The following is a 24,786-nucleotide window of genomic DNA, read 5'->3' as shown; positions in this document are numbered from 1 at the left end:
CTGGGGTGGGGATTTGGTGCGTACATACACGGGTGGGGGTTCGGGCGTACATACACTGCTGGGGTGGGGATTCGGTGCGTACATACACGGGTGGGGGTTCGGTGCGTACATACACGGGTGGGGGTTCGGTGCGTACATACACGGGTGGGGGTTCGGGGGCGTACATACACGGGTGGGGGTTCAGTGCGTACATACACGGGTGGGGGTTCGGGGCGTACATACACTACATACACTGCTGGGGTGGTGGTTCGGTGCGTACATACACGGGTGGGGGTTCGGTGCGTACATACACGGGTGGGGGTTCGGTGCGTACATACACGGGTGGGGGTTCGGGGCGTACATACACTGCTGGGGTGGGGATTCGGTGCGTACATACACGGGTGGGGGTACGGGCTGTACTTCCACGGGTGGGGGTACGGTCCGTACATACCCCTACCCATGCTCTGCGTGCCTGGGTACGGCCCGTACCCATGCCTTTGGTGGGTGGGTACGGTGCGTCCCCCCATTGTTGCGGTGCCGTGGGGTCCGCACCGTACACAGGCCTTGGGGGCGTGGCTACGGGTCGTACCACGCGTACCCCTACATGACCCCAGCAATGCTGTTACGAGCCGTACCAAGGCCTTTCTGACGTGGGTACGGGCCGTACCGCCATTGTTGGAGTGACGTAGGGGGACGCGTGGTACGTTCCGTACCCACGCTCTTGCGGCCTGGGTAGGGTACGTACCGGTTCGCGTGACCATCCACTTCCGTTGTGGCGGACGCTTGCGTTGTTGGCCTCGCCCCCACCCCCTGGAAGTGACCAGGCCCTGATGGTCAGGTATGTCCAGGCCATGTGTGATTTGGTACCATGTGTTGGTGTTGTGTGTCCTGCCCCTGCCCCCCCCTTTGCCCCTGGTTGTTGTGCTGACCTTCTGCGGCGTCCGCGTCGGTTCCTGTACGCCAGGTGGACTGCTAGGAGAGCAGGGATGGCACGTAGGTTCGGGTCCATGTCTGTTCGTCGCGTCCAGCTGCTCCTTGCGTGTGTCGTCCTGATTTCCCGGCAGTTTTTGGCAGCCGGTAAATATTTTCCGTGCGGGATGACGTCGGTTCGATTCGTACTTCCTGGTTCGTGAAACGTAGGCTGGATGCGTACCGACGTCAGGTCGGCGCCTTTCAGGATCGGAATTGTGTTTAGATTCTGTTCGGTCGGTGTTTTGTTCGATTCGTACGGAAATGGTGTTTCCGTGCGAATTGTACTTGCATTTTCGGATGGATTTCGCACCGGGTACGAGTCGGACGGAGAAAAGGCTCCGTCCGACGGTTCGTACCAGGTTTTTACCGGATCGGAATTGGCACCAAAGTGTAGAATATGCCACTAACATAAGTTTTGCACATCAAATAAAACTTCTAACAGCCCTAGCTTATGTACCAACCACAGATGTTGCAGAACATTACAATCTTTTATTAGAAAGTCCATTCTACAAACAAAATGAAGTAAAGCTATCTCCCCTCTTAGATTATTGTGAGGATACCTGGGTGGGGAGACTACACAGATCAGGCCATAGACGTCAGCCCAAGTTCCAAATACCTTGGTGGAATGTATATGTAAGTACACTCAACCAACAAGCCAAAACTAACAACGCCGTCGAGGGCTGGCATAATGCATTCCTAACTTCTACTGGGAGAACAACTCCAACACTACAAAAACTACTAATTGCCATACAAAAGGAACAAAGTTTCCAAGAATTTAGAATGCAACAATCTGTCCTACAATTAAAACCAAAACAGTCTAGACAAACTACTCAAATGTATAATTACCTACAACAACAGGTACAGCTATACCCATCCACAAGAGGACTTGAGTACTTAAATATATTAGCTCAAACTCTCTTCTAAACCCTTTCCTAAATATTAACCCACAATTCTACTAAAACAACTATCACAACATAAATAAACCACTTTATTATATCACATATTTAATTATGTGGTCTAAAATATATAAATCAATTATTTCGACATATATTTAGACAACATAATTAAACAAACCAAGTACACAACAACAATATTAAATATATAAGGTTTGGCCACCAACAATTAAAATATTTAAATGAACTTACCTGTGTAGTTGCTCCAATGGGATAATAACATTCCTTCCAAATAAATCCAGGTAGTTCAAAATCCATAGGTATCAAAAAAAAAATCCCAATAAAATGTAAAAATACAACTGTTTATCGAAAACAACGTCTACGCAAAAAACCGACTATCCATTAACCATAAAAATCCCGAAAAATATTAAAAAGGTAAATAACCGCTCCTGGAAACCCGAACAATAAAGGAAGTGTAAAATAAAGATTAGTAAACACAACTAATACACACTTCCTTTAAAAAAAATAAGGTGTTTGAAACCGACGAAAATATCTTCTCCGTAAAACCTACAAAAGAGAAACAAACATTCCCACCCACCCACAAACACACAAAAGGCACCTAAAAACATCACTACAAACGTTATTCAAACACTATAAAACTTTAACACACCGAAATAACAAAACACTAACAAAGCCACAAACACGGAACACAACGTAAATTATAAAACCGTATACAAACTATTACTAACACCCTAACTTCTAAAACATCAATCAATACACACTTATTACAACATTACTACTTCCACAAAACACTTTAAACTATTTAATAATAAAGAAAATAACTCTTACCTTCTCAAAGGCGAAACAGCTCCCGACCGCGACCTGGATTCGACCAAAATAACCCAAAACAACAGCGAGCGGTTACAAAATAAAAGACCCAAACAAACATAACAACTAAAAAAATACCAATAAATGCCCTAACTATTTATTTAACATTACACATTACTTTAAAACTTAGTAAAACATTAGAATAAAATACTCAAAAATAATACCTATTTTTTTTATCTATGTGAAAATTATTTAACGTATAAAAATAAATATAATAAATAAAATATTTTTATTAATATATCAATAAAACTGTATATATTACCAAAATAAATAGATGAACATGATATAATTAATATATTGTATCTACAACATACCAAAAAAAATAAAAAAATACATATTCTAAAATGTCAACAATTTCAATATTAATTATGTAATATAAATATTAATAATTAAAATATATTAGTCATATATTTCAAAACATACAATTTCTTATAAATTCAAATAAAGTCTAAAAATTTGAGAGTACACAATATAAATTTATAAATATTAAACAGCTATAAAAATCAGATTTTTTTATTTTTAATTATTTTGTGTGTTCATATATTCATGTCCAAAATATACATTAAACAAATATATATCCATTATAACAAAACTATAACTATAATACAAATGTTAAATATTAATTATTTTATTACATGTTTATTTCAATGATTTAATTATTAGAATATGCGTAATAATAAACAAAAATTTCTCTCTAATGAATATACATTCCAACAACTATAAAATAAATCTTATTTTCCTTTCTACAATTTTTAAAAAAAAATTGGAATTTGCATTCTGATATAACTTCTATCTTTTATCCAACCAAAACTAAAATCTACAGATTTTTTGTAAATTAAATCAAATTAATTTAACTGTTCCTATTCAACTCTATATTTAATTCTAATATTTGCTATTTACCAAACTTAATTAACATACTACTCCCACTACAGACTGAAATTAATGAATTTACTATTCTCACTCCAACCTATATTAAATTATAGTAGTTGCTGGACAGTGAACTAAATTAATTTAGTATTCCCACTCCAGTCTATATTAAATTAAGATAAATGCTGGACACTGAACTTAATACATTAACTATTCTCACTCCAACCTATATTTAATTAGAGTATGTGCTGGACACTGAACTAAATTAATTTACTATTCCCACTCCAGTCTATATTTAATTAAGATAAGTGCTGGACACTGAACTTAATTAATTTACTATTCTCACGCCAACCTATTTTACATTAGAGTAGGTGCTGGACACTGAACTTAATTAATTAACTATTCCCACTCCAGTCTATATTTCAATAAGATAAGTGCTGGACACTGAACTTAATTAATTTACTATTCTCACTCCAACCTATATTTAATTAGAGTATGTGCTGGACACATAACTTAATTAATTTACTATTCCCACTCCGATCTATATTTAATTAAGATAAGCGCTGGACACTGAACTTAATTAATTTACTATTCTCACTCCAATCTATATTTAATTAGGGTAGATGCTGGACACTGAACTTAGTTAATTTACTATTCCCATTCTAGTCTATATTTAATTAAGATAAGTGCTGGACACTGAACATAATTAATTTACTATTCTCACTCCAACCTATATTAAATTAGAGTAGGTGCTGGACACTAAACTTAATTAATTTACTATTCCCACTCCAGTCTATATTTAATTAAGATAACTGCTGGACACTGAACTTAATTAATTTACTATTCTCACTCCAACCTATATTAAATTAGAGTAGGTACTGGACACTGAACTAAAATAATTTACTATTCCCACTCCAGTCTATATTAAATTAAGATAAGTGCTGGACACTGAACTTAATAAATTTACTATTCTCACTCCAACCTATATTTAATTAGAGTATGTGCTGGACACTGAACAGAATTAATTTACTATTCCCACTCCAGTCTATATTTAATTAAGATAAGTGCTGGACACTGAACTTAATTAATTTACTATTCTCACTCCAACCTATATTACATTAGAGTAGGTGCTGGACACTGAACTTAATTAATTAACTATTCCCACTCCAGTCTATATTTAATTAAGATAAGTGCTGGACACTGAACTTAATTAATTTACTATTCTCACTCCAACCTATATTTAATTAGAGTATGTGCTGGACACTGAACAGAATTAATTTACTATTTCCACTCCAGTCTATATTTAATTAAGATAAGTGCTGGACACTGAACGCAATTAATTTACTATTCTCACTCCAACCTATATTACATTAGAGTAGGTGCTGGACACTGAACTTAATTAATTAACTATTCCCACTCCAGTCTATATTTAATTAGGATAAGTGCTGGACACTGAACTTAATTAATTTACTATTCTCACTCCAACCTATATTTTATTACAGTATGTGCTGGACACAGAACTTAATTAATTTACTATTCCCACTCCAATCTATATTTAATTAAGATAAGTGCTGGACACTGAACTTAATTAATTTACTATTCTCAGTCCAATCTATATTTAATTAGGGTAGATGCTGGACACTGAACTTAAATAATTTACTATTCCCACTCTAGTCTATATTTAATTAAGATAAGTGCTGGACACTGAACATAATTAATTTACTATTCTCACTCCAACCTATATTAAATTAGAGTAGGTGCTGGACACTGAACTTAATTAATTTACTATTCCCACTCCACTCTATATTTAATTAAGAAAACTGCTGGACACTGAACTTAATTAATTTACTATTCTCACTCCTACCTATATTAAATTAGGGTAGGTGCTGGACACTGAACTAAATTAATTTACTATTCCCACTCCAGTCTATATTAAATTACAATGAGTGCTGGACACTGAACTTAATTAATTTCCTATTCTCACTCCAACCTATATTTAATTATAGTATGTGCTGGACACTGAACTGAATTAATGTACTATTCCCACTCCAATCTATATTTAATTAATATAAGTGCTGGACACTGAACTTAATTAATTTACTATTCTCACTCCAAACTATATTAAATTACAGTAGGTGCTGGACAATGAACTTAATTAATTTACTATTCCCACTCCAGTCTATATTTAATTAAGATAAGTGCTGGACACTGAACTTAATTAATTTACTATTCTCACTCCAACCTATATTAAATTAGGGTAGGTGCTGGACACTAAACTAAATTAATTTACTATTCCCACTCCAGTCTATATTAAATTAAAATAGGTGCTGGACACTGAACTTAATTAATTTCCTATTCTCACTCCAACCTATATTTAATTATAGTATGTGCTGCACACTGAACTGAATTAATTTACTATTCCCACTCCAATCTATATTTAATTAAGATAAGTGCTGGACACTGAACTTAATTAATTTACTATTCTCACTCCAAACTATATTAAATTACAGTAGGTGCTGGACAATGAACTTAATTAATTTACTATTCCCACTCCAGTCTATATTTAATTAATATAAGTGCTGGACACTGAACTTAATTAATTTACTATTCTCACTCCAAACTATATTAAATTAGGGTAGGTGCTGGACACTGAACTAAAATAATTTACTATTCCCACTCCATTCTATATTAAATTAAGATAAGTGCTGGACACTGAACTTAATAAATTTACTATTCTCACTCCAATCTATATTTAATTAGAGTATGTGCTGGACACTGAACTGAATTAATTTACTATTCCCACTCCAGTCTATATTTAATTAAGATAAGTGTTGGACACTGAACTTAATTAATTTACTATTCTCACTCCAACCTATATTACATTAGAGTAGGTGCTGGACAGTGAACTTAATTTATTTACTATTCCCACTCCAATCTATATTTAATTAAGATAAGTGCTGGACACTGAACTAAATTAATTTACTATTCTCACTCCAAACTATATTAAATTACAGTAAGTGCTGGACAATGAACTTAATTAATTTACTATTCCCACTCCAGTCTATATTTAATTAAGATAAGTGCTGGACACTGAACTTAATTAATTTACTATTCTGACTGAAATCTATATTTAATTATGGGATTTGTAAAATTCTAAATTATGTTTAAATTTTCTAAATATTTTTTTTTAATTAAAAAATATATAAACATTTTAAATTAACTTCCCACCCTTATCCCCTATAACCCAACATTCCGCTCCTAAAATTATTTGTAAAATTCTAAATTTAAGTTACAATTTCTAAATAATTTTTATAAAAATTAACAAATATCTAAACATTTTTAAAACACTTCCCACCCTTATCCCCTATCAACCAACATCCCACTCCTAAAATTATTTGTAAATTTCGAAATTTAATTTACAATTTCTAAATTAATTTCTACAAAAATTAAACAATATATAAACATTTTAAAAAACTTCCCACCCCTATCCCCTATAAACCAACATCCCGCTCCTAAAATTTTTTGTAAAATTCTAAATTTATTTTACAATTTCTAATTTTTTTTTTTTTTAAATTATCAAATATATAAACATTTTTAAAACACTTCCCACCCTTATCCCCTATCAACCAACATCCCGCTCCTAAAAATATTTGTAAAATTCGAAATTTTATTTACAATTTCTAAATATTTTTAATAAAAAATTAACAAATATATAAACATTTTTAAAACACTTCCCACCCTTATCCCCCATAAACCAACATCCCGCTCCTAAAATTATTTCTAAAATTCTAAATTTAATTTACAATTTCTAAATACATTTTTAAAAAATGTAAACAATATATAAACATTTTTAAAACACTTCCCACCCTTATCCCCTATAAACCAACTCCTAAAATTTTTTGTAAAATTCAAAATTTAATTTACAATTTCAAAATATATATTTTTTTTTAAATTAACAAATATATAAACATTTTTAAAACACTTCCCACCCTTATCCCCTATAAACCAACATCCCGCTCCTAAAATTATTTGTAAAATTCTACATTTAATTTACAATTTCTAAATTAATTTTTTTTTTTAAATTAAACAATATATAAACATTTTTAAAACACTTCCCACCCTTATCCCCTATAAACCAACATCCCGCTCCTAAAATTAAATATACATTTCACATTTTAAATAAAATTTACTAATTAAATTTTACAATATATTAAAAAAATAAATTAACTTTTTTAAAACACTCCCCACCCTTATCCCCTATAACCCAACATCCCGCCCCTAAAACAATATAAATATTTCTCATATTATATACATTTTAACTATTTATACAAACAACTTCAAAATATTTACTAAACACACAATGACGATATTTTCACATGTCGATATTATTACTAACGATATTACTTACATCGACATATAAGTAAAAAAAAAAAAACGATATTTTTCACATCGATATTATCTATTTCGATATTTTGTACATTCGATATTTTTGACTCGATATTTATGTCCCTCGATATTAAAAAGTCGATATATAGACTCACCCTGAGAAACATCAGAACAATGTTGACACTTAGATTAGTTCTCTGCTAGTAATACTGTCCTAAGTTCTGCACTTCGCTTATAACGACTTCTTAATAATTGTACTTGAGCCAATTACTTTGCCTCCCATATCTTTAAAGCTGATAATACTGTGAGACAGACTTTTAAAACTGCTTACTCCTTGGCCTCACCTGATTGTGTAGCCTCCACCTTTGAACCATCTAAAGCATTGTATGATAAATTGTCCAATTATTTATGCTCTCTTTAAAAACTTTCCTTCTCTTGTCAGTCATTCAACTCCAAGGACAGCTATCAGCTTCCCCCTCCTCCGCTTCCAGTAGTTCTGAGTTCTTCTCCCCAACCCTTAACTGTGTTAGAGTTTTTGCGCATTTCATATGCATTATTAATACCATGCATAATGCTTGATCTTATATGCATACCTTGACAGAGTACTATTGCATTTGATACAAAATTGTTGTGATATGTTAAAGTGTGTTTTTCTAGCTCTTTCTAACTAGGCCTCAATTTAGGCCCTGATGCCATCTTGTTTAAAATGGATGTCTCTTCCGAGATTTATACTGTTTATTATTTCTCCAGCACACTGTCAAGCTGAGCCATGTTTGTTTATTTCCATGGTCATTGTTTTTGCTGTACTTGAAGGAAACTTCCTACCATGGTTACATTGATGTTGCCTTTTTAAGGCTTTTACACTGCTCTCTGTTCTGCATTCATTTTTATTAGTCAACCCTGGCGCACTTACCTAGTATGTCTTGCCATCTCCGGATGACATTACCATAGAGTGGGCAGAAACGATATTCATGTAGTTGCTACTGCTTAGATGCTTAGGCAATATGATGTTTTATGAAGTTGTACTTTGATTTGCTAGGAAGGTGAGTCTTTTGCTCACACTGTGAGGATTTAGCACATTTAATGATATCTATGAAGAGAAATTGCAAATAAACTGCAAAGTTTGGAGGTGAGCAAGAACTTTCCTGAGATTTCCCGAGATGCCCAAATTCTCTCTGACTTTGCTGATCATCTAGAACTGAGAATTATTTTGATTTTGCACTTACTCTTTCTCCCCTATTTGCTGACAGCCTTCATGGCATTGCTTTTATGCATTTGCATTTGTGATTCCTGCACTGCTTCTTTTGAATTTTTGTAATAAATCGTTAAATTTACTTCCACTCTAGAATACAGTCATTGAGTCAGTCCTTACTTAACTGGTCTTTTTGGGATGTTCTGGGGTGCTTTATCCTGGTGACACATTGCTCAAGAACCTGAAGGTAAACACTATCTCCAATTCATCAACCCAAGGGCATTCTGTTGAGGTAGTATTTTGCATTGCAGCATTGTGATTGGCTATGGGGTGGCCTTGGAGCTGGGTGCTCCCTGCTTCCCTGTTCCGGCCTGGAGAGATGACAGAGGGACAGCAGAGGAGAGACTCAATAATCAGTCATGTTTTTTTCTTTAATTTTAACCCCCTCATTCCTCTCCCCCTCCCCTAGTTCCCAGCCCCCGATCGTTGCTGGGCCCCACTGTCTGATGGTATCCCGGATCACCTGGCTCAATATAGCATTCGTCTTAAGGCATTTGCCAGGGAAACACCTTACTTCACTGGCTGTTCTCAGGCAGTTCACCCTCCATCTAGTCACACTGAGCTCAGACCTATTTCCTATTTTGTTTCTCAGGGGTCTTTTATAAGCGTCACACTTTTAATCTTTATATGCTTCCTCTGGGCCAACACACCTGAGCGGCTGTTCTATTTTATGTGCTACATGGATGATAACTCTCGATAATCAATACTTTTATGCTAGAGACCATTTTTTATTTTTTTCATCAAGTATGTTGTTGCCTGGATAGGAGCTCATCTCCTCAAACTTAACATCTACAAAACCGAATCATTGAGTTTATGAGTGATAACAAAACTTCTTTCCTGGCCCTTGGTCTTCTAATCTATCTGACTTGAGGCCTCTCCTACACCTGTATTTTCCGTTTGCAATTTGGGTGTTTACTTTGACGAGAGTCTGTCCCTATCTACTTAAGTCAACAAGCTTTCTTCCATCTGTTGTTTTATCACCACCCCTATGGCTAAACTTACCACTGTCAAAAATCAGTTGTACTGACAGATTGTTGGTGGTACTAAATTTAATCTGTAGCTACAAACGACGATCTGACCTCAACTCTATGAATCAGGGGATGGATATTGTTCCTGCAAGTTTGTTTTTTATAGCCTCATTTAGGGATTGTTAGATTTGTTGGAGAGGGGACCCTGGAGCACAGTGGAAGAGGCTCCTACCCTGCCAAAACTGTGGCTCTCCAGCTACTTTTAAAGGTGGGGGAAGTGCTGGTTCTTCATCAGTAGGACCTCTGCTGGCACCATTACACACAATAATTGGTGCCCACCAGGTATCGAAAGGCCTGCCCGTTCTCCAGATGCAGTTGTTACATGCTCAGGTCCGCCATGTGAGGCCTCTCATCCAGGCCTGATTTCAAATCAGCATGTTCGATGTGAGTCTATTGATGACAGAGCAGGGTTATTTTAGAGCTGCCTCACTCTACTAGTGAGATAGAGGGGGTGGTGAAATGATTGGTGTCAGTGTGACACCTTAAAGCTCTTTGGTGCCCTGTTGTTATAGGATACATACAAGAATGTCCATACCTGAAAAGAAACTTTAGTTAAATGCCATGGTGATACTGCACTTAGTGAATCTCCAGAATCAGATAAGATGAATCCTGCCTTCTTTTCTTTCTTGCTGTGCAACCTGGCAAGCACGAGAGGAAGTCAGGCATACTGATTGTAAAAAAGTAGTTGTACTCACGTGACATCAGGTCTATGATCCACTTCACCGCTAAACTGAAAGTTGCCTACCACAATGAAAAATGTGCGCCTACCCGGGAGGAAACTGCTAAGTTGCTCCTTAAGGGCATAAAGAATAGTAGTTCAGAGTAAAATTAGTGGTCACAGGATGATAATATACATTATGTGTGTGTGCTCATTTTTGAGCTGGGGGTAGTCCCTACAGTACCTGATGGATGGAGTGGCATGTTTCCAGATGGTATCGCAGGAAGTAGGTAAGGGATTGAGTGCCATGAGCAACTAGCGCTTTAAAATTATGTTTAATGTTCAGAACCCCCATGCGCGTTTCCTCCCTCCCTTCTAGCTTCTATCTCTAGACTGTGATAGTTGATTAGTGTTGATATGCTAGACATCTAGGCAATCTCTTGTTTAAAGTTTTTGGCCTGGGTATAGGACAGCTCCAGTGTTTGATTTTCTTTGCATAAATCTATCTACTGTATATCACTACACCAGTGGTTATGGTATGCTGATTTGTATGGCGCATCTTGTCACTCGTGAGGGTATCCCGGCACTGGAGTAGGCACTTAGGCTGGGCAAAGATCCTAGTTGAACAGTTAGGTCTTCAGTTTATCGCGGAAGGTGAGTAGTGAGGGAGTTCATTCTAGATATCGGTGGCGATGAAGGAGAAAAAGCGCCCTCCTGACTCGCTTCTGCAGATGTGGGGGACCTGTGCCAGGGTGAGAGAGGATGAGTGTACCTGTCTGGATGGATAGTAGAGTTGGCGTCAGTGGTTGAGGTAAGCTGGTCTGGTGCTCTGGAGGGCATTGTAGGTGTGGACAAGCAGTTGGAATTGGCCACATTGCTGGTTCTGTAGTCAGTGTAGTTCAGTAAGGTAAAGAGTGAGGTGATCAATCCTAGGGATGTTTAGGATGAGTCTGGAGGTGGTGTTTTGGATGGTCTGGAGTCTTTGCCTGAGCGGGTTGGAGATGCCGATATAGAGGATGTTGCCATAGTCAAGTCTGAGGGTTATGAGGGCCTGCGTGACTGTAGTGCTTGTGTGCTTGGGGAGCAATTTGAAAATCTTATGAAGCATTCTGTGAATGAAGCAGCAGGATGCAGCCACAACGTTAACCTGTTTATTCATTGTGAGTTTGTCAACTAGGATGATGAGGGTGGTTTCTGACATGGCCTTTGGGAGTGGGCGTGGGTCCTAGGTTGGATGGTCACCAGGAAGAGTCCAATGGGAGCTCTTGTTTTCAAAGATCAGGATCTACAGTTTGCCATTTTGTCGTACTTTAGAATTTGGGACCGCGTAGGAGGCAGGGCCCTACCCCTGTCTATCCCGGTATTAGTGAACCGCGAATGGTCAATGCGGTATGTACAAGTGCTTTGTATAACGTTTTAGCTATGAATGCACTGTGTATACGTTATTATACATCACTACGTGGGTTCCATTTTAGAGCGGTGGCCATCTTATGGTTGCCCTCATATAGGCTACATATCATGAAGCAAATACGGGCCTTTTAGAGCACATGTGCTTTCCTCTGACTTCTCTGTGACCTGGGCAGCTTGGCTCCGCTGCCCCAGGTCAGTCCGGTCTCACGAGTTCCCCGTCCTCTGGCCACCTGTGATTAGCATCAGGGCTTGACACACCATAAAGCTTTTACATTAAACACGAGCCTCCAGCTAATCTCTTTCACACCTGACTGTTCCTGCTTTATGGCTTGTTTTCCAAACAGGAGATGCTCATGTTTATTGGGGCCTATCGATATCTGATGTGGGATCTGAGCCTTGCTGGGTAAATAATTGCGGGCTGGCTTAACTGGAATGTGGGATGGTCATCATGACTCTGCCTTTTCGTTTGAAATGTATACATGTATATGGCCATATCGTAAACCAAGGAATGTGTGCCTGAAGCATGATATTTTGTATTTAAGGAGAAGCCCGTTTCTGTAATTTTCAGCAGTCTCCTAAAAACATACACGCTGTTGTACTTCTTGGATACCTGTAATTGGTCTGCAGCCAATAAACTGATCTCTGACTTCACCCAGAAGACTCTGTGTTTCTGTAGGTCTGAAACAGGAAGAACCCGAAGTCATAGGGTGTGTTCCCCTGCACCGCTGGGCTTAAAATATCCAGTACTTCAATTTTGAGTTTTAGGCAGGTTTCCTTTATCCAGTTGGCCATGTTGGTCATGCAGGAGATGAAGTTATTCCTCGTGGTGTTGTTCTCGTTGGTGAGGGAGAGGATGAGCTGTGTGTCTTTGACGTAGGAGACAATGTTATTGTCTTGGGCTCTTATGATGTGGGTGAGGGGTGTCATGTACACCTTGAAAAGGGTTGAGCTGAGGGAGGATCCCTGGGGGACTCCACAGATAAGCTTCTTGGGTTCGGAGGTGTATTAGGGGAGTTTGATTCTTTGAGTTCTGCTGGCTAGGAAAGAAGTGATCCAATTTAGGGCAGACCCTTGAATTCCTGAGTTGCGGAGTCTAGTGATGAGGGCACAATGGGATATGGTGTTGAAGGCTGCCGAGAGGTTGAGGAGAATGAGAGAAGCTTTGTCACCTATGTTAATGATGGACAGGATGTCGTCTGTTGCTGCCAGGAGGGTGGTTAACGTGCTGTGGTTTCTGTAACACCCAGACTGAGTGAAGTCCAAGAAGTGGTGCTGTTCTAAATGGCAGGAGAGTTGCCTGTTGATATCTTTCCCCAAGACCTTGGACAGGAATGGTAGGAGCGAAATGGATCTTAAGCTACTGAGTTCTTTTGGGTTTGCTGAGGGTTTCTTCAAGAGAGCTGCAACTGCTGCATGTTTCCAGCTGTCCAGGAAGTTTCTGCTAAGGATGAAGAAGTTGATGACATTGCTGAGATTGGCGCTGATTAGTGTTCTCTCACATTGTAAATTTTGTGAGGGCAGGAGTCTGTGAGGGCCCTTGATTGGATGGTCTTCATTATTCCAGTGGTGTCTTTTGTGGTGAGGGGGCTCCAGTTCATTAGATCATTGGCATTCTCGGTGGTGGTGGGTAGTTGTGTGATGATGTCTTCTGCAGTAGGTTGGGGTGCAAAGTTAGTGTAAGTGTTGAGTATTTTGTTGTGGAAGTATTCAGAGAGGCTGTCGCAGAGGTCCCATAAAGGGGTAATTGTATTGGTGGCTGCCGTTGGATTGTTGAAATCTCTGATGATGTTGAAAAGCTCTTCCTAGAGAGGATTCTAGTCTCAGTAAGAGGGCTACTTTCCCGGCTTCTTTAATCTAGGTGTGATACCTTCTGAGTACAATTTTTTTAGGCGTCTTTAGAGGTGTTATCTCGCCTGGATCTCCATTTTCTTTCTAGTTGTTTGCAGTAGCGCTTGGAGTCCCTTAGATCTTCCGTGTATCTGAATGTTTAAGCATGTGTTCCTGTTTGCCTAAGTTTCTTCAGAGGAGCCAATGTGTTGGCGCAGTCTGAAACCCTGTTGTTGAATGAGGTTAGGTAATTCTGTAGGTCGCCGGTGGGGATAGGCTAGTTGGATCTGAGTGTGTGGATTCAGTCTGCCTCTGCTATTTTGTTCCAGTTTTGTCTGCTGTTGATGGCTGTGTTTGGCTTGCTGGAGTGGGACACGTTGATGTGGAAGTGTACAATGGAGTGGTCCATTCAGGTAGGTGGGGGGGTGGTTGAAGGTGATCTTGTTGATGACTGTGAAGATGGGGCTGAGGGTATGCTCTGCATTGTGAGTCGGGTCTCAGGCGAACTGTGTGATTTCGATGTTGTTGAGACGAGATGGAGGTTGAGGTCACAGAGTAGAGAGAAATCATTGGATCTGATGGCAATAGGAGTGATGAAGTCATTGAGGAGATTAAGGAAGGTGGTATGTGGTCCTGTAGGTCAGCATGACAGAGTATCTGAGATGGTCGTGGCATGGCTGATTTGTAGTCAGAAGTGCATGTGTTCCATGTATGTAGTGTGTTCATCGATTGAAGTTGTGCAAGTGATGGTGTTTTTGTGGAAGATCGGGAGACCTCTTCCATGTCTGTGGTACCTGTGTTAGTGGACGATCTTGTAGCCAGAAAGAATGGACTCAGCGATGGTGGTAGTGAAAGATGGATTGAGCCAGGTTTTGGTGAGATACAGGATGTCTGGGGAGTGCATGTTGATGAGGTGCCAGACCTCACTGGTGTGTTTGCAGAGAGATCTTGTTTTGAGGATCATGCTTGAGATGCGAGGTGAGGTGTGTGTGGTCGGTTGTGTAAGAGTGATGCTGCAAGAGAAGTGGCAGTAAGTACATGATAATGATCTGCCCATGTAATGGCGTGTAGAGTGGGGGAAGCAGTTGTGTCAGTGTGGCTTCTTGCAGGTTTGTGCATGTACAAGCCAACCTAGGTGGATGACATGGAGCTGGAATTTGAGGGATATCATAGGCGATCAGAGGTGTGTGTGGGCAGTTAATGAGGAGCAGCTGTCGTGGATGGATTTGACCCTTTACCTTCTTGAATAAACTTCAACTGAACTCTACGTCTGTCTCTGGGAGTGTTATTACCAGCATGCATCTTACACTGACGACGAGCGGAGGTCGTACCCTACGTGCAAAAGCGATGCCAACGCAAGGGTCTCAACATCCAGCTTGTTTCTACAATCATTGAAGAGTGCCACTCAAGCTTAGATGCACAATGTTACTCCGCCCTTCATCGAGGTTCCAGGCAAGTACCTAGTGTCTATTATTCGTATGTTTATCCTGCGTTAATGTGGGCTGTTGGATTCCCTCAATGCTTTGTGTGTGAGAATCAGTAGTTGTGCGAGAAAACCATTCTGTCTTACCTCGTGCTTCCATTCTTCGCTGCGTGCCATCCTGCACATTCTTCCCCTGCCACCACTTGCAGCCAGCTGCGGTCATCACAAGCGAAAAGGAGTAACGTTCGACCGATGTAACCACGTTACGTTCTGCGCGACGCCCACTCCATCTTGTGGTGAGACGAAGTCCCTACACCAACACTTCTCACGGTGACACGCACACCTCAGAGCGCATCATCTACGTGCACTCTTCTGTGCGTGAACCCAGTATTTTTCATGGTGACGCACACACCTCAGAGCGGGGCATCTGCATGCACCCATCTGTGCGTGCGTCCTTTCGTGGTGATACGCACACCGGATATTTCACAGAATATTTGCAGTTTGTTTTTCAACAGTGATACGCACATTTTCATTTGTAACATTGGCATCAAGCATGTCCTCATATTGTTCTGGGGCAAGGCTGCACATGAGTTTACCGTTATTGGTAGAAAATCCAATACAGTGCAACTCACTTTCACCCGCTTGTACTGTGTTCTTCAAGCTACTCACCGCCGGTGTATTTGTGGTGGTGTCGGCTGTTGTGCATACTCTCTGTGAATTTCATTAATACTGCAGTGATGTGCACACTATGTATTTCTGTGCATTTTTAACTCATCAACAGTGAATGCACACACTAACTAAGACAATAAGGTAAGCAGTTGAACTGTCTGTGCTTTAATCCTATTATACACACTTTTTCCACATATGATTCTCCGCACTTTTGTTGTTTTCCTTGTGCTGCTCATCCTGAGTGACTCGTTAGGTGAATAGTTAATCCACATTAATAGTCAACCCTACAGTGCTGGTCTCTGGAAACTTGTGACTCAACATGCAAAATATGCCAGCTCCTTCCTTCTTTTTAACAACACCTGGGGATACACCGATTAGGTGGCAGAAGTGGCGCAAGGTCTTTGAAAGGTACGCCAAGGTGTGTGGTGCGTCACTGAGTGCTGAAAGGAAAACTGCACTACTGTTACATTGCTTAGCTACTGAGGGGCAAGAGGTCTTCGATCATCTGCCAGAGGTTGTAGGAGAGGATCCGAATGAGTATGAAGTGTGCAATATGAAGCTGATAGGCACTATTTGCCGAAGGTCAGTACCATCTTAGAACGGTATCATTTTGGCCGCAGAAATAAAAAATAAGGGAAAACAGTGGAGAATTATGTAACCACTTTGAGAAAATTGGCATCCTCATGTAAGTTTGGGGGTTGGTTGAAGAAAGGATAAGAGATCAATTCATGCTTGGTTGCAACATTGAGAGGGTAAGGGATGAATTGTGGCAGAAGGACGAACCTTCATTAGATGAGGTATTGGCCATTGCCAAACTAATTGAACTCTTTTTTAAGTGTGTGGAGGTCATCAAGAAGGATGAGCTTAAGGGCGAGACTGTTCAGGTGGTGGTACATGAGTCAGGTGAGAAAGACAAGAAGAAAAGAGTAAATATTACCCCGGGTACAAGACCCATTTTTCTTGCCAAATGCTATAGATGTGGGAAGGGAGGACATCTAGCCAATGATAGATCATGTCCAGCCAGTAAAGCAGTTTGCAACAACTGTAAGAAAAGGGGGCATTTTGCAACTCTCTGTAAAGCTATGGTTGTAAGAAAAGCAGTCAATGAAATCTGTGAAAGCTGTGGTGACAACGCTGAAGTGGAAGAAGATTTTGACTATGGTCAAATTGTGTTGCAAGTGATGGGGTGTAAGAGTAACAGTCCAGTGGATGAGGTGTTGATCGAAGGTCGCGGTACGAAAGTTTTATTTGATTCAGGTGCTAAGATCGTCATTGTCTCTAAAGAAGTTTACATGGACAAGCTCAAGGGAAAAGTCAAAGTAAAAAAGCCTGACATTAGACCTATTGCCTATGGCGGCAAGCCTATAAAACTGTACGGAGATTTCTGGAGTATAAAGACAGGTGCTCCAATGCAAAAGTCTATGTGTCACAGGAGGGTGACAGCATTGTTAGCTGGTTCCACCAGAGGGACTAGGGAGTTATGTTAGATCCCAAAAGCGTTTCCCTCAAGTTTTTAGAGGGGAACTTGGCTGTCTATATGACGATGTTCACCACATCAAGTTGGTTAATGGGACAAACCAATTTGCTGGGAAAGTACGCACTGTACCAGTAGCGGTCAGAGATAAGGTGAAGGCAGAATTGGAAAAATTACAACGTGACGGGGTCATTGAAGAGGTTGAGGGGACAAAATGGTTGGCTCCAGTGATAGCTCCTCAGAAGTCGAATGGTAGTATGTGTTTATGTGCGGACTTGAGGGAATTAAACAAATATATAATTGTAGACAAATACCCTCTGCCCAAGATATCAGACATGCTAACGTTGTTGCAAGGTGTCAAAGAATTCTCTAGTATAGGCCTCAAGTCTACATACAATCAAATAAGACTTGATGAAACATCCAAAGATCTTACTGCTGTTATTACACCTTTTGGAAACTTCAGATTCGTCTGGTTACCCTTTGGGTTAGTGTCTGCAGCCTCTGTTTTTCACAGGGCTTTGGAGAAAGTTTTGAAGGGGCTTGAATGTGTGAGGATATACCAGGAGGATGTCTTAGTCTTTGGTAAAGATAATTAGGAACATGATGAAAGGGTGGCTCAAGTCCTGAAAAGGTTGGATAGCTATAATCTTACCATCAGGTTAGACAAATGCAAGTTTCAAAGATCCTCCATTGACTACTTAGGCCATACCATTATGGGAGAAGATGTAATGCCTAAAAAGGAGTTGGTAACCACCATTCAGAATTTGAAATCCCCATGTAATAGGGATGAAGTGACAAGATTTCTTGGTATGACCAAGCACTTTAACAAGCTTGTTAGAGGTTTTGCCGGAATGTGCGTGACCATGAGAAAGTTACTCAGGAAAGGTGTAGCGTTTGTGTGGACGGAAGCATGTGAGGTAGAGTTCAAGCAGGTGAAGGTTGAATTGAGTAAAGCTCCCAAGTTGCAGAGTTTTGATCCTAAAGGGAGGTCAGTGTTGATCCCTGATGCCAGCATGAAGGGTTTGGGTGCTGTTCTACAACAAGAAGTCCACGGTTCTGAGAGGGTGATTTTGTTCCTCTCACGCAGTCTTCGAGGTGCTGAGTTGCGTTATTCCGTCATTGAGAGAGAGGCGCTAGCTGTGCATTGTGCAAAAAGAAAGTTGAAGAATGTATAATTGGGCAACAGGTTTGATACCCCCACCAATCGCATAGGTGTGAAATCTTGTTTTAAAAAAGGCATAGATGCAGTGTCCAGCAGGATCACTAGGTGGGTGGTGGGCTTACAATAGTATGATTTGGAGATCAAGTACTTTCTGGGTGTGAGGAATAAGATAAGGTAGCAGACTCACTCTCAAGGCTGGTAGAGGTGTCTGAGGAGGACCAGTGCATCAGTTGTGATGAAGACAAGGGGGCAGGTTATGAAATAGAAGCCGGTGGGTTCACAGAGTGCACCAGGCATGATGCTTGCCTACTAGATATAGAAATGCAAGAAGTGCTAGTTTGTTTGAGCAAAGGATGGTAGTGAAGAGCAAAGGGTGCCTCTGAGAAGTATTGGCACGTGAGGGATGAATTGTCCATGGCTACTGGAATGTTGTTCAGGGGCACAAGATTGATTCCACCTCTCTCTTTGAGAGAAGGTCTCATAAGTCTAGCACACTCAGTTCACCAAGGGATGTCCAAGACCAAAGACCTATTGGTGGCCAGGCATGGATATTCAGGTGGAAAGGGAAATTAGGCAGTGTGTTCATTGTGCCATGAGTGAAAAAACTGCAAACCCCAAAACACATGGTAATTAGAGAGATCCTGGTCAAGCCATGGCAAGATGTGGCCTTAGATATATTGGGCCTTATACACATGGGTGGCGGAGATTTATACATGATGGTGCTCATTGATTTGTTCTCAAGGTGGCCGGAGGTAAAAGTTTCAACGGGGATCGAAACTAAGCATGTTGTGAATTTTTTATTGTTTGGGAGAGGAGAGATTCCAAGTGTTTTGTTGACAGACGATTTGGTACAGTTGGTGTCAAAAGTAATGGAACAATTCTTAAAATCATGTCGTGTGAAACACAAAAAGTGCTCATTATATCACCCGGAAACCAATGTCATGGTGGAAAGGTTTAACCAGGTCCTAATGGAGACGGTTCCATGGCCAAAGCAGGTGGTTTGAATTGGAAAGAGGAAATGAACAAGAAAATGTAAGCTTACAGGGTTTCCCCCCATGCAGTCACAGGATCATCTCCGTTTGAAGTAATCAATGGGAGACATCCCAATACCCTGGTAGCTCCTCCTTGGGTGAATGACATGATGTCACAGCCAGGAGAGGTAGGAAATGGTGCGGGTTGGAAGCTCAAGGAGAGGAAGAGTATAGACGCTTGTAAGAAGAATTTTGATGCTAAGAAAAGTGTAAAGGTAACTAAAGTCAAGGTGGGAGATATGGTCTTGATTAAAAAACCCTGTGCCAAGGGAAGTTCAGCTGGGTTTTTAAGCCCATGAGGGTGGTGAAGGTTGTTGTTGAGAGCTGTCAGGACAGAAGACTCTCGCATATGGAATCTCAGTAGAGTGGTGGTTCTTAAAGAAAGGGTTGCGAAGAAAGCAGCAGAGAACTTGACCTCGAACCTCAGTACTGGTATAATGCTGATGCCAGACAAACAAGGGAGAAGATCAACCAGAGAGGGGATGGTTCCTTACTATTTCAAAGACTATGATGTGAAGTGAACTCCTTGAGGCCTGTCAATTCCGTGCTGTCACTGCAAGTCATATATTATACTTGTATAGGCGGGGCCTCAAGGTAGACAGCTGGGTCAGAGACGGCCTCAGACTGATTGGAGGACCAGTCCAAGGAAATTGGGAGCTGGGGCCTAGGCACCTGCTCAATGGGGTCTCGCAGTGGCTGCCATTAAGTAGGTCCTAGAAGGGGGAGAAGCACAGGGGGGCAAAGCTAGGAAAGGGCAAGCACAAAGAGACGAGATGGGCACAAAAGACGATAAAGAGCACAAAACTGCCACAAATGATGAGAAAGAACAACAAAATGAGCACAAAAGACAAAGCATGGGTTAAAGCAAAGAACAGGCACAATAACAGGGAGAATGAGCGAGAACAGAAGAAGCAAGAATGCGGAAAGAATGAGTGAGAGCAAGAGGACAGCAGACGGAGAGGATGAGAGGCAGCAGGCTTTTGACTTCTGGGGACCCCCACATAATCATTACTGGAATCCAAGAATCCCCACTGAGTCTTTACAGGAAGCCGGGGACCTCAGCCTAAGCATTTTCAATGACTTGAACCGCAAAACAATAAACAAAAATTACAGACATGAGCATTCATCAAACAAATTCACAGATGATTAAATATAATTTAATGTACAAACAAATATAAAAAAATCAAAACTTTAATTTTAATGAAAAGGTTGGAGCTTTCCTAAATTCAATAGAGGCCAGTCATCATTCGTACTATATTCTGATGGAAGCAATTACTGTGCTCCCAAGAATCAATCACAGGATAAGGACTACATTTTTACCCTCCAATTTCAAATTCCTGCAGTTACAAAATGCATTAAAATTTTCATTTTGACATTGTGCTTATTTATTTATATACAGTTTATTAACCTGTTAATAATATTTTATTTTCTAAGAAGTTACGAACCACCTGAGTAGGCTTAGCAGGGCACAGGTTGAGAACCACTGCACTACCCAATTATCGCTTTAGGAGGATGTACCTTGTCTTTGGAAGCAGAATATATAGCAGCTCTCACTCGTAGCTCCCGTAATTTGCAATTCACCAGTAACATCAGCAATTCTAGTGTGTCAGGATGAGGAAGATGGATGAGGAGGTAATGCCTCAATTCATTTCTGGTAATCTTCATTATGCTGGAGTCCAAGTCTTGCACACAGCGGTCCTGGCTACCTGCACTTCCTGTCTCACTCGGATGGCTGAAAGGCTTTTGGCATAGCAATTATAAATATAACAGTGGTTCAACTGGTGCTCCATATTTGTGGCTTCCAGGGTTATTGGAGCCTAGGATTAGGATCAGGAATAACTGCTGGGTTAGAGTTTTTACTTTTAAGAAAATAGATCAATCTTATTTGTTGAATAAGACAAACCTAGTGATCTAGGGACTGTTAAAAGGAATCTAGGACTCGGCGTAATGAAGATTACTGATAGGTAATCTGGGAACTTCTATAAATATGGTCAACAGTGTAAATTGTTTTTGTTTTTTGTTTTTGTATTAAACCATGGTCTTATACTATAACGCATATGTGTATTTTTAAAAACAATAGGTATCGGTTGCATTTTCAGTTTTAATGCAGATCTATTGGCACTACTAAAGATGCCATGTATGCTGAATGCAATGAGTGGCATGGCCCATACTCTCAGAAGCAAGGAGCCCAATGAAGTTTTATATGAGCAGCATCCCAATCGCAGAAGCAGGAGAGTTGTTGCCGAAGAACACTTCAACACTCCGCATTAGGGTTAAGTCTGCATACTGTATTTAATAAAGAGCTATGATCATAGCAAAGTGGACAAAAGTCTACCTGGCAGTTGCTAAGTTTTCAGAGGCAAGGCAAGACACTCATTCAAAGCAATTATAGAAGCTTTTAGAATGTGGTCACATAATTTAAATTTTGTTAATGTTTGAAGCATACACAAGAATATGATCATGAGAAACAGTGAAACTGAGAACAAATATCCTTCAATGTTATCTAAACGTGGAGCTCAGTGTCTCGATAGTCCAAACACAGAGCAATTTTTGAAAGTTTGCATTTTAAGTGGCAAATACAAACCTAGGTGAATGCTTCCAATAAATGCATTTTTAAAACCTGAAAAATGGATATTCTAGGATACATGGCTAGGCTTTCTTATGGCTGACACTACATGTCTTGTTAAATTGTATCTGTAGCCCGCAATCAGTAATTCTTTATAATTTCACTAGTGTTTAGATAATGAAGTAACTCCCCACATGTTGCTGGATAATTTTAATCACATAGTTCTACCATTAATGAATTTCTGACTTGTGAAGAATATCCCTCTCGAGTAACAAATAAGCGATGGTTTGACCGTTCATCTAAACTGGCATCTCAGCGCCTGAAGGTAGCCTTACATAGTACTCCCCATAATACTTTGCAAATTAAATTTCTCCGCACTGAATATAAACAGGCAATTCTTACAAGGAAGAAAACTCTTCAGGAAGAGGCATGGTCTAAGTTGTCCACAGTGGAGTTGATTCTAGCCCTGTGAGAAATGGCCCCTGGACCTGACAGGATGTCTGTGGATTTATTTAAAACAGTGGCAGGCTTATGGGGACTCATTTTGACCCGGGTGTTTAATGCTTCTGCTATATGTACAATTCCACCATCATGGGGCATATCCATTGTGGTGCCAATTTATAAGAAAGGTGACAAGTCCAACCCAAAAGATAATCGTCCCATTTCACTTCTGGACTCCTTAGTAAATTTGATGAGTAGAGTTTTACTGCGGAGCCTAAAGGACTAGGTAGAGAACAATTCTGTCCTATCTCAGTACAGTTTGGCTCCAGAAATGGCCTAGGGACAATAGAGCAATGCATTAACTTGGATCTGTTGATATGGAAATATACCCTGGCTAAACCGGGTTCTCTCTATCTTTGTTTTGCGGACGTTAGTAGCTCAATCAATTTAGTTAACAACTCTATTCCATGGTCAACGCTGATGTCCTTGGTGCCCCAGTAGCAATTGTTAGTTTTCTTGCACACCCGTTTTCAAATTTATCAAGTACATTTCGCTATGGAACACAGGGTGAATGTTTTAAAGTGAAGCGAGGCATTTGACCGGGTTGTGTGTTGGCCCTGTTATTATTTTCTCTTTTTATTAAGGGCATGGATACTTTTTGCAGGCCATACAAGCTGATGCTTCTTGTGTTGCCGGGCGTCCTATTCCAGTGTTATTATATGCTGATGACACTGTGTTGATATCTAGGACCCAGGTTGGCCGACAGAACTTGTTGAATGCCTTTGGGGAGTGTATGGCCTGAAGGAATATGGTGATCAATAAATCTAAAACTGTCACAATTATCTGGGGGCGCAAATCAAAAAAATGTCGCTCCTGCTTTATTGATGATATGCCCATTGTTGATGTAAACTCTTTCAGTTATCTGGGAGTGCTAATCTCAAGTAATGGCTGCTGTACCCAACACGTTCCTAATGCTAAATATAAAATAGTCAAAAACACCAATGGAATTTTTAAGTTTTCTTCTAAGTTGGGAAGCCGGCCAATTAAAGAAATGGTTGAGATATATAAGGCCAGTAGAGTGGCTACTACCACCTACGGGGTCAGCCTTTGGGGTTATACCTCCAGTAAGCAACTACAATTAGAGGAGAACAGTTCTACTAAATGTTTACTTTGTCTTCCCACCTCTGCTTTTAATGTAATTGTCCACCAAGAGCTGGGACTACAAAAGGTATAGGATTTGCTTTTGGTTAAACCTCTCCTCCTTTGGTTTTCTATCTGGTTAAAAGTGGAGACTAGTTTTATTAAATCAATCGTTTTAGAATGTCTAACTTTGAACAATGTCTCCCGTATTCCGCGGTTGTCGGATATTAATTCTTCTTTTAGTACGTTTGTTAAATTGTCAGTGTGGGACCTCTTAAGGTCCTGGCACTTGCAAAGAATCTGATTAAAGTTTCTTTTTTAGGCATAGGATGAATCTTAGAATGAGTTCAGAAGCGATGAAAACAACAGCCCACTTGTATATGTCTCTTTATTTGGAGGAGGGATATCAACACTATTTGAACCGAGTTACCAATAATCAATACTGTTACGTGTTGACAAGGTTTTGGCTTGGTATTGTGCACCATCTGGTATCCTTCCCTTCAATGAAGCTGTCCACCTGAGTTGATCACTTGCCCATCTAAAGGTGTAAGTCAGCAGAGCACGATGCACTTTATACGATTTTGCAGTTCTTACTCTGGTTATTGGCGCCACTATCTTAAGCCACTTTTTGTTGCACAGAATATTAGGAATCACAAAGTGGCCTTTATTGTTATTTTTTCTTGATTATTTAGTGTGTTTTAACGTTGCTGTTTTTATCTT

The sequence above is a fragment of the Triturus cristatus genome, chromosome 6 (assembly GCF_964204655.1).
Source record: "Triturus cristatus chromosome 6, aTriCri1.1, whole genome shotgun sequence".
NCBI classification, from domain to species: domain Eukaryota; kingdom Metazoa; phylum Chordata; class Amphibia; order Caudata; family Salamandridae; genus Triturus; species Triturus cristatus.
The sequence above is the reverse complement of the archived record's forward strand: the minus strand, read 5'-3'. Positions refer to the sequence as shown.